The 10,422-nt window shown below is 47.2% G+C and overlaps 1 non-coding gene across 1 annotated transcript; it reads right to left on the minus strand.

Annotated features, from left to right (window-relative positions):
* Positions 1 to 447: 447 nt before the first annotated feature.
* mir375 (microRNA mir-375) lies at positions 448 to 517 on the minus strand. Its single transcript, NR_049711.1, has one exon. It is a non-coding gene; the product is annotated as a microRNA mir-375 (primary transcript).
* Positions 518 to 10,422: the final 9,905 nt, after the last annotated feature.

Genomic DNA, 10,422 nt, shown 5'->3' on the forward strand with positions numbered 1-10,422 from the left:
TTCACCCATATGGATTAGCAGAGACTGTGGGAAGAGTGAGGATAGGGCTGCTGGTGGGTTTACAGGAGGACTGACTGGGGGGGGGGCAGCCAGGAGAGTAGAAATTAGTAAGAATTTTGAGCATTGGGAGCCAACTAAACAATGAGACACTTGGGTGGTGAGAATAAAAAGGCAAAAAGACGGTTTAAGAGCTGCTGGGGCAGAAATGTAGATTATTTCTACTGTTTAGCGCTGCGTACATAAGTAGTGCTTTACAAATAAAGATATACATACATACATTGGCGCAATCACAGACTGAAAGCGACAGGCAGCTCATCAGAAATAGAGTGGGTACAAGTTGTAGGGTGGCAGGGAGTTGCAGAGACCCGCACATGGAGGGCTGAATTGGATCAGGAAGGTTTGGACAGAAAACATCAGAAGTTGCCCCCACAGACAGCAGACAAGCCGCACCTGCTTAACGCGAGCCGAACGAACAAAACGTTGACACAAAGCATTGCACGTCAGGCTCGGCGTCAGGCAAGTGCGGAGCCGGTGAGTCTGACCTGGGTCCTACTTGGGCCTCAGCCAGGATCCGTGTCCGAATTCCTAGATCCTTCTTCCATCTCCTGCTTTAGCCATGGCCTGAAAATCAAACAGGGGTTGGAATACTACCCCCCCCCAGCACCCTAGGAATGGGATACCCCTCTCTGGGGTATGATAGGCTGAGGTACTGCTGGACAGGTTTGTAGTGACATTTAGCATTGGGTCAGTACTGGGAGCTGGGGCAGAAAACAAAACAGAGTTAGGCACAATATTCTATATTTGAAAAAAAAAAAACATGGAATCATAGCCTGGAGATCTAGTTTATTCTAGCTGCACTAAATACAGTGTATCCCTACACCTGCCCCAAATACAGTGTATCCCTACACCTGCCCCAAATACAGTGTATCCCTACACCTGCCCCAAATACAGTGTATCCCTACACCTGCCCCAAATACAGTGTATCCCTACACCTGCCCCAAATAAATACAGTGTATCCCTACACCTGCCCCAAATACAGTGTATCCCTACACCTGCCCCAAATACAGTGTATCCCTACACCTGCCCCAAATACAGTGTATCCCTACACCTGCCCCAAATAAATACAGTGTATCCCTACACCTGCCCCAAATAAATACAGTGTATCCCTACACCTGCCCCAAATACAGTGTATCCCTACACCTGCCCCAAATACAGTGTATCTCTACACCTGCCCCAAATACAGTGTATCCCTACACCTGCCCCAAATACAGTGTATCTCTACACCTGCCCCAAATACAATGTATCCCTACACCTGCCCCAAATACAGTGTATCTCTACACCTGCCCCAAATACAATGTATCCCTACCCCTGCCCCAAATACAGTGCATATTCAGCTTCTGTAGCGCTAGCCCATACCCTTCTACTGAGGTGCTCAGTACTTATACTGTAGCCATAATTATATAGCATTAACTACATACCTGTGTTAGTAGCTGTAGTTTTGCCACTTTGTGCCCATGTGTTCCTCTGTGCCCAGGTGAAAAGCCCACACATTTGTCCCTATCCATGGAAAGTAACCCCCAGCTCCGTGCCAAGCTATATGCAGTTCTTGGGCACAAAGCTGTTAGCTCAGGTGGTCCCTGCACTGTACATCTGTGCCCAGTTAGCAAAGTTCCCGCATTCTCAGATCATTGACAGCAGATCTGCCCCTATGCTAAAATAAAAGGGTTCCTGTACTTCTACCTTTGTGCCCAAATGAGAGAGCACCAGGAGTCCTACCTGTGTGCCCAAATGAGAGAGCACCAGGAGTCCTACCTGTGTGCCCAAATGAAAGAGCACAAGTCCTACCTGTGTGCCCAAATGGGAGAGCACAAGTCCTACCTGTGTGCCCAAATGAAAGAGCACAAGTCCTACCTGTGTGCCCAAATGATAGAGCACAAGTCCTACCTGTGTGCCCAAATGAGAGAGCACAAGTCCTACCTGTGTGCCCAAATGGGAGAGCACTTGTGGCTCTGTCTCTGTGCCCAAGTAAGAGGGCAGCAGGAGTTTGGGCTCTTTGCCAGGGTACCAAGAGTTCTGTCATTTAAGGGGCCACCAGGAGGTCTGCCTTTATGCCAAGGTAAAATGGCATCTGCAGTTTTGCCTATGTGCCAAGTAGGAGGATACCTGAAGTTGCCTTAGTGCCCAAGTAAGAAGGTACCAGGAATTCTGTCTTTTGTGCCCATGTGAGAAGGTTGAAGGAATTCTGCCTCTGTGCCTGTGTAAGAAGTTACCAAGAATTGTCCCAATGTGGCCAGGCTAGAGGCTATCAGGAATTGTCCCAATGTGGCCAGGCTAGAGGCTATCAGGAATTGTCCCAATGTGGCCAGGCTAGAGGCTATCAGGAACTGTGCCTATGTGGCTAGAAGGTAGCAGGGTGCCTGGGTGCTGAGGTAAGCAGGAGGCTGTGGAACGCTCTGCCCCTTCTGTGTCGAGGTGGGAACGTCCTCTGGGCTCTGCCTCTGTTTGCTCAGGTAGGATGGTACCTGCCGCTCTCCCTCTGAGCTCTAAGTGCCAGTTCTGCCTCAGCGCAGTGACACGTTGGCAGCAGCGGCGGCAGTTTCCCAGGTGGAACCAGCTGTCTTCCCCTTCCTGGGCAGTTGTGAACTGAAGCCTGGGACTGAGCCTTTATATAGCCCTCCTCCCCTACCCCCCCCCCCCCCCCCCCAGCACACCAAAGCTCTCTAATTTATCAGTGGATGAGGAAACATCCATATAGATAGCCAGGTATACATACATGTATAGGGACAGGCTGCAGAAAGGATATTGGTTTTTGGTATAAATGGAGAGGAGGCTCTTCCCTGCACACCTGTCACTTAGGTGCGTTGGTTCAGTGCAAATATTGACACAAGGGGAAGGGAGGGGGGGCGCTGGGGAGGAGCTGATTACATTTCGGGCCACCTTTCATTTCCAGCAGGCCTGCTTTTTATGCAAAGTATTCTCTGGCCTTTTGTTAATGCAAGGCTGATGGGCTGGAAAGCAGTCTGGAGGCTGTTTAACAAAAATAAGGTAGATGGGGGGGGGGGGGAGGTTGGGGGGGACGCATGGTTTTATTAACCTGTATTGAAACAACACCAGCTGGTGCTTTCCACCCACCTGAAATTGTTCATTTGCACACATTTGGGGAGAGGGGGGCAGCGGGGAATGGAAGGAGCAGGGTTGCTAGGCTGGTGACAGGAGATGGGGCATTTAAAAAGAGAATTACAGCTCCAGACAGGGTGAATTTGCTAAGAGAGGCATGCATGTTTTATTTCATGATTTCCTGACGCCATCTGCACCGCCTTAACCGCTTCGCTGCCTGCCCGGGCGCCCGGTTTTTGGGGCGAGTCTTGTGAGCGGGGCCCCCTGATCCCATTTTTATTCTGTAACCCTTGTTTGTTAAATAATAGCAAGACCCCTGTTTGTTATATATTAATGGAAATGGAGTTAGATCAATAAGTAGGGTATGGGGGGTGCCCTTGGCCAGCCTGTATTTCATGGGTTTACTGCAGGGGTCCTCAAACTTTTTAAACAAGGGGCCAGTTCATGGCCCCTCAGACTGTTGGGGGGGCCCAGACTATAGTCAAACTATGGGCCCTGGCCCCCCGTAGTCGCCCGGTGGGACATGGTGACGTGATTTGCTGGGGCCGAGGACAACGCTGAGGCAGACAGGTAGTAGCCAGGGGTGAGGACGCAGCAGGGGCCGGGTAAATGACCTTGGGGGGCCGTATCTGGCCTGCGGGCTGTAGTTTGGGTAAACTAGTAACTAGAGGTTACTCCTTATTGCCCCTCAATGCCCCTAGATCAGTTTAGCACGGTTATATAGAAATTGGGGATCAGTTGTTGCCGGCACTGGTCCCGTTATACTGAAATATAGAATTATATGGGTGCACTAGTGAATTACTAGACCTACAGATGGAGCACTCTATTTTCTGTGTTGCAATAGGATAAAGTAGGTGGCATTGTGTGCCGGATACCAGAATGGCATAGTGCCATTAGCAGACAAAACATGCCTAAGTATAGATAAATGAGGCATGCATTCGATAATAATGTGCAGATATACTGTCGGGAAGGCAGATGTTTTGGGTTCAAAAGAAGCAAAACCGGTTAATGAACAACGTGTAGAGTGCAAATTATTTCGACACATGTGCAGAAGAATAGATATATATATTTTTCTAGCTGTAATATTGGTGTGTAGGCGCCATCTCAGTGCCTTGTGCCTGAGTCTGAGCTTTCAGCCAGCGCTACACATTAGACCTGCTTTCAGCTAACCTATTGTTTCTCCTACTCCCATGTAACTGGAGGAGTCCCAAGCCGGACTTGGATTTCTTACTATTGAGTGCTATTCTGATACCTACTGGGAGCTGCTATCTTGCTCCCTTCCCATTGTTCTGCTGATCAGCTGCTGGGGGTGAGGGGGGGGGATATCACTCCAACTTGCAGCGCAGCAGTAAAGTGTGCCTGAGTCTGAGCTTTCAGAAGGAGCCAGCGCTACACATTAGAACTGCTTTCAGCTAACCTATTGTTTCTCCTACTCCCATGTAACTGGAGGAGTCCCAAGCCGGACTTGGATTTCTTACTATTGAGTGCTATTCTGATACCTACTGGGAGCTGCTATCTTGCTCCCTTCCCATTGTTCTGCTGATCGGCTGCTGGGGGGGAATGGGGGGGGGGATATCACTCCAACTTGCAGCGCAGCAGTAAAGTGTGCCTGAGTCTGAGCTTTCAGAAGGAGCCAGCGCTACACATTAGAACTGCTTTCAGCTAACCTATTGTTTCTCCTACTCCCATGTAACTGGAGGAGTCCCAAGCCGGACTTGGATTTCTTACTATTGAGTGCTTTTCTAATACCTACTGGGAGCTGCTATCTTGCTCCCTTCCCATTGTTCTGCTGATCGGCTGCTGGGGGGGAATGGGGGGGGGGGGGATATCACTCCAACTTGCAGCGCAGCAGTAAAGTGTGCCTGAGTCTGAGCTTTCAGAAGGAGCCAGCGCTACACATTAGAACTGCTTTCAGCTAACCTATTGTTTCTCCTACTCCCATGTAACTGGAGGAGTCCCAAGCCGGACTTGGATTTCTTACTATTGAGTGCTTTTCTAATACCTACTGGGAGCTGCTATGAGGATGTTATATGACTTGAGTTGCCAGTGGAGAGGTGACGGAGCCAAGAATGGTGGAGGCAGCTAGTGGGTGGGTTCAAACCCCCCCCCCCCCCCCCCCCCCCTGAAATCAGTATACATTTCCCATGACTGTTACTTTATTATAGTTATATGATATTATAGGTTTAGCCTCCCCCCATCCCACCCTGCCCCTGTAACATGTAGAACAGAGGTCTTTGTTCTACAGATATCTCTTGTTGATTGGCCTCTGGGATGAGTAGTCTTACCTGGAATCCAGCTGGGGCCCTTGGGCCCTACAAAGGGGGAACCCTTGCTTTAAAGTTCCCATTGGCAGTTAGTGGTGAGTGCAAATGCCAGTTTTGGGGGGAGGTGGTTAATATATGATCCATGTTTATAGCCTGACACACTGTACAGTTATATATACACCTCGTTGCCTATCCCTCTATTGTGCTTTCTCTTCTGCTTCTCTACAATTGTTTTTCTTCCCTTTTCCTAGTAATAATTTCCTTTCTGTTGACTCTGAATAGCCCGGAACCCTCCCATCATTCAAATTTGGGAGCCCGGGCGCACGAGGGCCACAAGGGCCATAGGAAAATGCGCTGCTAATGTCACACTCAATGGAATACAGAACAGCTGCTGTTCGGGCAGAAACAGCTTTGCATAAAATATGAACCCACAGCAGATAAAGCGAAGGCCGGAAATATCCCTTGTACCTACAGGAGCCGGGGCTCTGGGACCCACTGGGGCCCGTATCTGCCAAACTGGGGGGCGACAGTAGCAACTGGTGCAATTTCAGATGGAATTTAGGCCATTATATTGTGCTGTACAGCGCTGTGTATACACAGTAAGACTATATAGATAGAAATATACATATATATCTTTTGTGGAGTATTGTAATATATCTGTAATGCACCTCTATCAACTCCCACTGAGAAAGTGGTGTTCTCATTCTTTTATAAACCAAATTTATATATGCAGGTATAGGACCCATTATCCAGAATGCTCGGGACCAAGAGTTTTCCGGATAAGGGGTCTTTCAGTAATTTAGATCTTCATATCTTAAGTCTACTAAAAAAACAATAAAACATTATTAGACCCAATAGGATTGTTTTGCCTCCAGTAAGGATTAATAATATCTTAGTTGGGATCAAGTACAGGTACTGTTTTATTATTACAGAGAAAAGGGAATCATTTAACCATTAAATAAACCCAATAGGACTGTTCTGCCCCAATAAGGGGTAATTATATCTTAGTTGGGATCAAGTACAGGTACTGTTTTATTATTACAGAGAAAAGGGAATCATTTAACCATTAAATAAGCCCAATAGGGCTGTTCTGTCCCCAATAAGGGGTAATTATATTTTAGTTGGGATCAAGTACAGGTACTGTTTTATTATTACAGAGAAAAGGGAATCATTTAACCATGAAATAAACCCAATAGGGCTGTTCTGCCCCAATAAGGGGTAATTATATCTTAGTTGGGATCAAGTACAGGTACTGTTTTATTATTACAGAGAAAAGGGAATCATTTAACCATTAAATAAACCCAATAGGGCTGTTCTGCCCCAATAAGGGGTAATTATATCTTAGTTGGGATCAAGTACAGGTACTGTTTTATTATTACAGAGAAAAAGAAATCAATTTTAAAAATCTGAATTATTTGATTAAAATGGAGTCTATGGGAGACAGGCTTTCCGTATTTCGGAGCTTACTGGATAACGGGTTTCCGGATAAGGGATCTCATACCTGTATTTGCCATCTTATTGGCTGCTATGGGTTACTGCTCCTGGTTATACTTACTACCTTTTAATTATGGGTGATAATTTATCCACATAATATCTTAATATCCTTATCATTTACAGTAGGGGGTACATTATCCCTTATAATACATGAGTGATACTCAGAGCTCCCTGTATAACTCAGCCTGCAGCCTTGTGCCTTTATATGGGCACAGAACCCCTCAGTGACTGCTAATATCCTTATCATTTACAGTAGGGGGTACATTATCCCTTATAATACATGAGTGATACTCAGAGCTCCCTGTATAACTCAGCCTGCAGCCTTGTGCCTTTATATGGGGGGCACAGAACCCCTCAGTGACTGCTAATATCCTTATCATTTACAGTAGGGGGTACATTATCCCTTATAATACATGAGTGATACTCAGAGTTCCCTGTATAACTCAGCCTGCAGCCTTGTGCCTTTATATGGGCACAGAACCCCTCAGTGACTGCTAATATCCTTATCATTTACAGTAGGGGGTACATTATCCCTTATAATACATGAGTGATACTCAGAGTTCCCTGTATAACTCAGCCTGCAGCCTTGTGCCTTTATATGGGCACAGAACCCCTCAGTGACTGCTAATATCCTTATCATTTACAGTAGGGGGTACATTATCCCTTATAATACATGAGTGATACTCAGAGTTCCCTGTATAACTCAGCCTGCAGCCTTGTGCCTTTATATGGGCACAGAACCCCTCAGTGACTGCTAATATCCTTATCATTTACAGTAGGGGGTACATTATCCCTTATAATACATGAGTGATACTCAGAGTTCCCTGTATAACTCAGCCTGCAGCCTTGTGCCTTTATATGGGCACAGAACCCCTCAGTGACTGCTAATATCCTTATCATTTACAGTAGGGGGTACATTATCCCTTATAATACATGAGTGATACTCAGAGTTCCCTGTATAACTCAGCCTGCAGCCTTGTGCCTTTATATGGGCACAGAACCCCTCAGTGACTGCTAATATCCTTATCATTTACAGTAGGGGGTACATTATCCCTTATAATACATGAGTGATACTCAGAGTTCCCTGGTCAGGTATACCAGGCCCAGGCTGGCAATCTGTGGGTTGTGAGGGGCTGCTGTAAGGTGCCATAGACAGTCAATAATTATTGGGCTGGTGGGGGGCTGGGGGGCCAAGGCCTATTTTGACTCCCAGTCTGGGGTCGGACTGACTGCACACCCTGTATTTATGCAAATCCCTTCTGCTTAAAAGGTGATAAAGTTCAATGAAAATGAAATGTTTACACCGCCCTTTAGCCACAAAGCTGGGGGCAGATAAAGGGTAATAGACCCCAATCAGGGGCGTTTATAGATTATCACTAATTATGATGGAACCTTACACACTGCGACTGTCACAATTATCTCTGATTAAAGGGATACAGTATGTGGGCAAACCCAATGGGGCAGACAAGGGTAAGAGCCTTGATACAGCTGGGGGCTTTAAAGGGGCGGTGTACTGAATTATATATACCCTGTGGGGCATGTGTGGGGCTTATGTCCAACTGGAGGCCCAAACAAGAACCAGCTATGGGGTTGATAACTATTTATACTCAGTTGGTGAATGTCTGTCGGCTTTGTATAGTATGCTGAACTATAATTCTCAGTATGCCATATATAGTGCATAATGTGAATATCCCAGCTGTCCATGTATATCTAGAGGTGCCTCTAATGTATGGGGCTAACACTATATAAAAGCCTTTGCCCCTACGAGGAGGTAATGGGGCAGCACCGGGCGGGGTAGGAAAATGACAGTTATTTCGTTTCATCCGGATTTAACACAGAAATAAGAGCAAAGCTTGGAAAATGTCAGGGATAATCTCCTCAGCCAAAAAACAAGGCAGTGACCCAGCCCAGTACTCTCTCCCCACCCCCAGCGGCACAACAGGAGCAGTGTGTGTGAGTGTGTGTGTGAGTGTGTGTGGGGTTGGGGGGTTGTTGTTAAAGGAAAAGCCTCAGGATACATCAGCTGATTAGCTGGGATTAGCCCATTAACTCCTTCGCTGCCAGCAGGGCACAGACACACCTGCTACATTGTGACTTCAGACACTAAACTGCTGATGGACTTTGAATTGAAAGTGGTGACAGGTGGACTGTGGCGCCAAACCGCTCGCTAGTAAGCGTTTTTGACACTGAAGACCGTCTGTCACTGCGCTGTTTGTGGAACCCCAATGGAAAGCGGGGTGGGGGACATGGATGAGATTACAACTCGCTACTGTACCCCCCTTTTTAAAACCAGGCATGTATTAAATTAACATCCTGCACGGCCACTTAGCCTTTAATTGAGATGCACCCTGCATGGCTGCACAGAAACCTCTACAGTCTTTGGGGTGTGTTGCATTTTAAAGGAGCGAGGCGGTGATGGGAGCGAATAGGTGTGGCGTAAAGAGGGTGAGCAAGTGATCCATAGATAAGAGGCTCTCGGGTGCTTTTGTTTGGAGTGTAACTATCAGAGATCTGCGCTTGTAGCACAATGCCCCAAGCCTTCTGGAACAAATCGTCCTGTTATGACGACTGGGCCTTTCTCCAGATCCGGTTGGGCCATGGCACAGGTTTTGTTTCCAGCCTGCTAAAGGTGTATGGATTGGAGTAGAACATGGAGGGATTGGAGCAGAACATGGAGGGATTGGAGTAGAACATGGAGGGATTGGAGCAAAACATGGAGGGATTGGAGCAAAACATGGAGGGATTGGAGCAAAACATGGAGGGATTGGAGCAGAACATGGAGGGATTGGAGCAGAACATGGAGGGATTGGAGTAGAACATGGAGGGATTGGAGTAGAACATGGAGGGATTGGAGTAGAACATGGAGGGATTGGAGTAGAACATGGAGGGATTGGAGCAGAACATGGAGGGATTGGAGCAGAACATGGAGGGATTGGAGCAGAACATGGAGGGATTGGAGCAGAACATGGAGGGATTGGAGCAGAACATGGAGGGACTGGGTGGGGATGGAACAACAGGCATCAATACATGGACCCCTTGCAGCCCTGGGAGTCAGTTTCAGCCAGATACATGCAGTAGATTAATATAACTATATATACTGGTCACAGCGCTGGCACCCAGGCATGGCCACTATAGTATAGTGCGAGTAAAGCCAGGGGTGTAGCTGTATAGGAAGCAGCCCCTCTGACTGATGGGTAACAGGAGCTATTGGGGGGCTGCGTGAAAACTGCTATCAGTATATGTTATTATATAGTGAGGGGCTCGAAAATGATTTTGCTGTGGTCACACACACATGTGGTTCTAGGTAATGGTGCAGCAACAGGATCTAGACAAACGCAGGAAGATGCACCCGAGGCCTCTCCTATTAACTTATCCCTGGGGCTCAGCAGTATAGGGAGCACCCCCAAACAGCTTTAGTAAAAGAGTGAAACCCCAGCATGTGGGTATAATGCCTAACAGAGTCAAAGCCCTGTGTTGAGCCAAACAAACACAACGTTTGGGAGGTGTTCATTGTTGCACTCACAGGATCTGTTCCCCAGTCCCATAT

The sequence above is a fragment of the Xenopus tropicalis genome, chromosome 9 (assembly GCF_000004195.4).
Source record: "Xenopus tropicalis strain Nigerian chromosome 9, UCB_Xtro_10.0, whole genome shotgun sequence".
NCBI classification, from domain to species: domain Eukaryota; kingdom Metazoa; phylum Chordata; class Amphibia; order Anura; family Pipidae; genus Xenopus; species Xenopus tropicalis.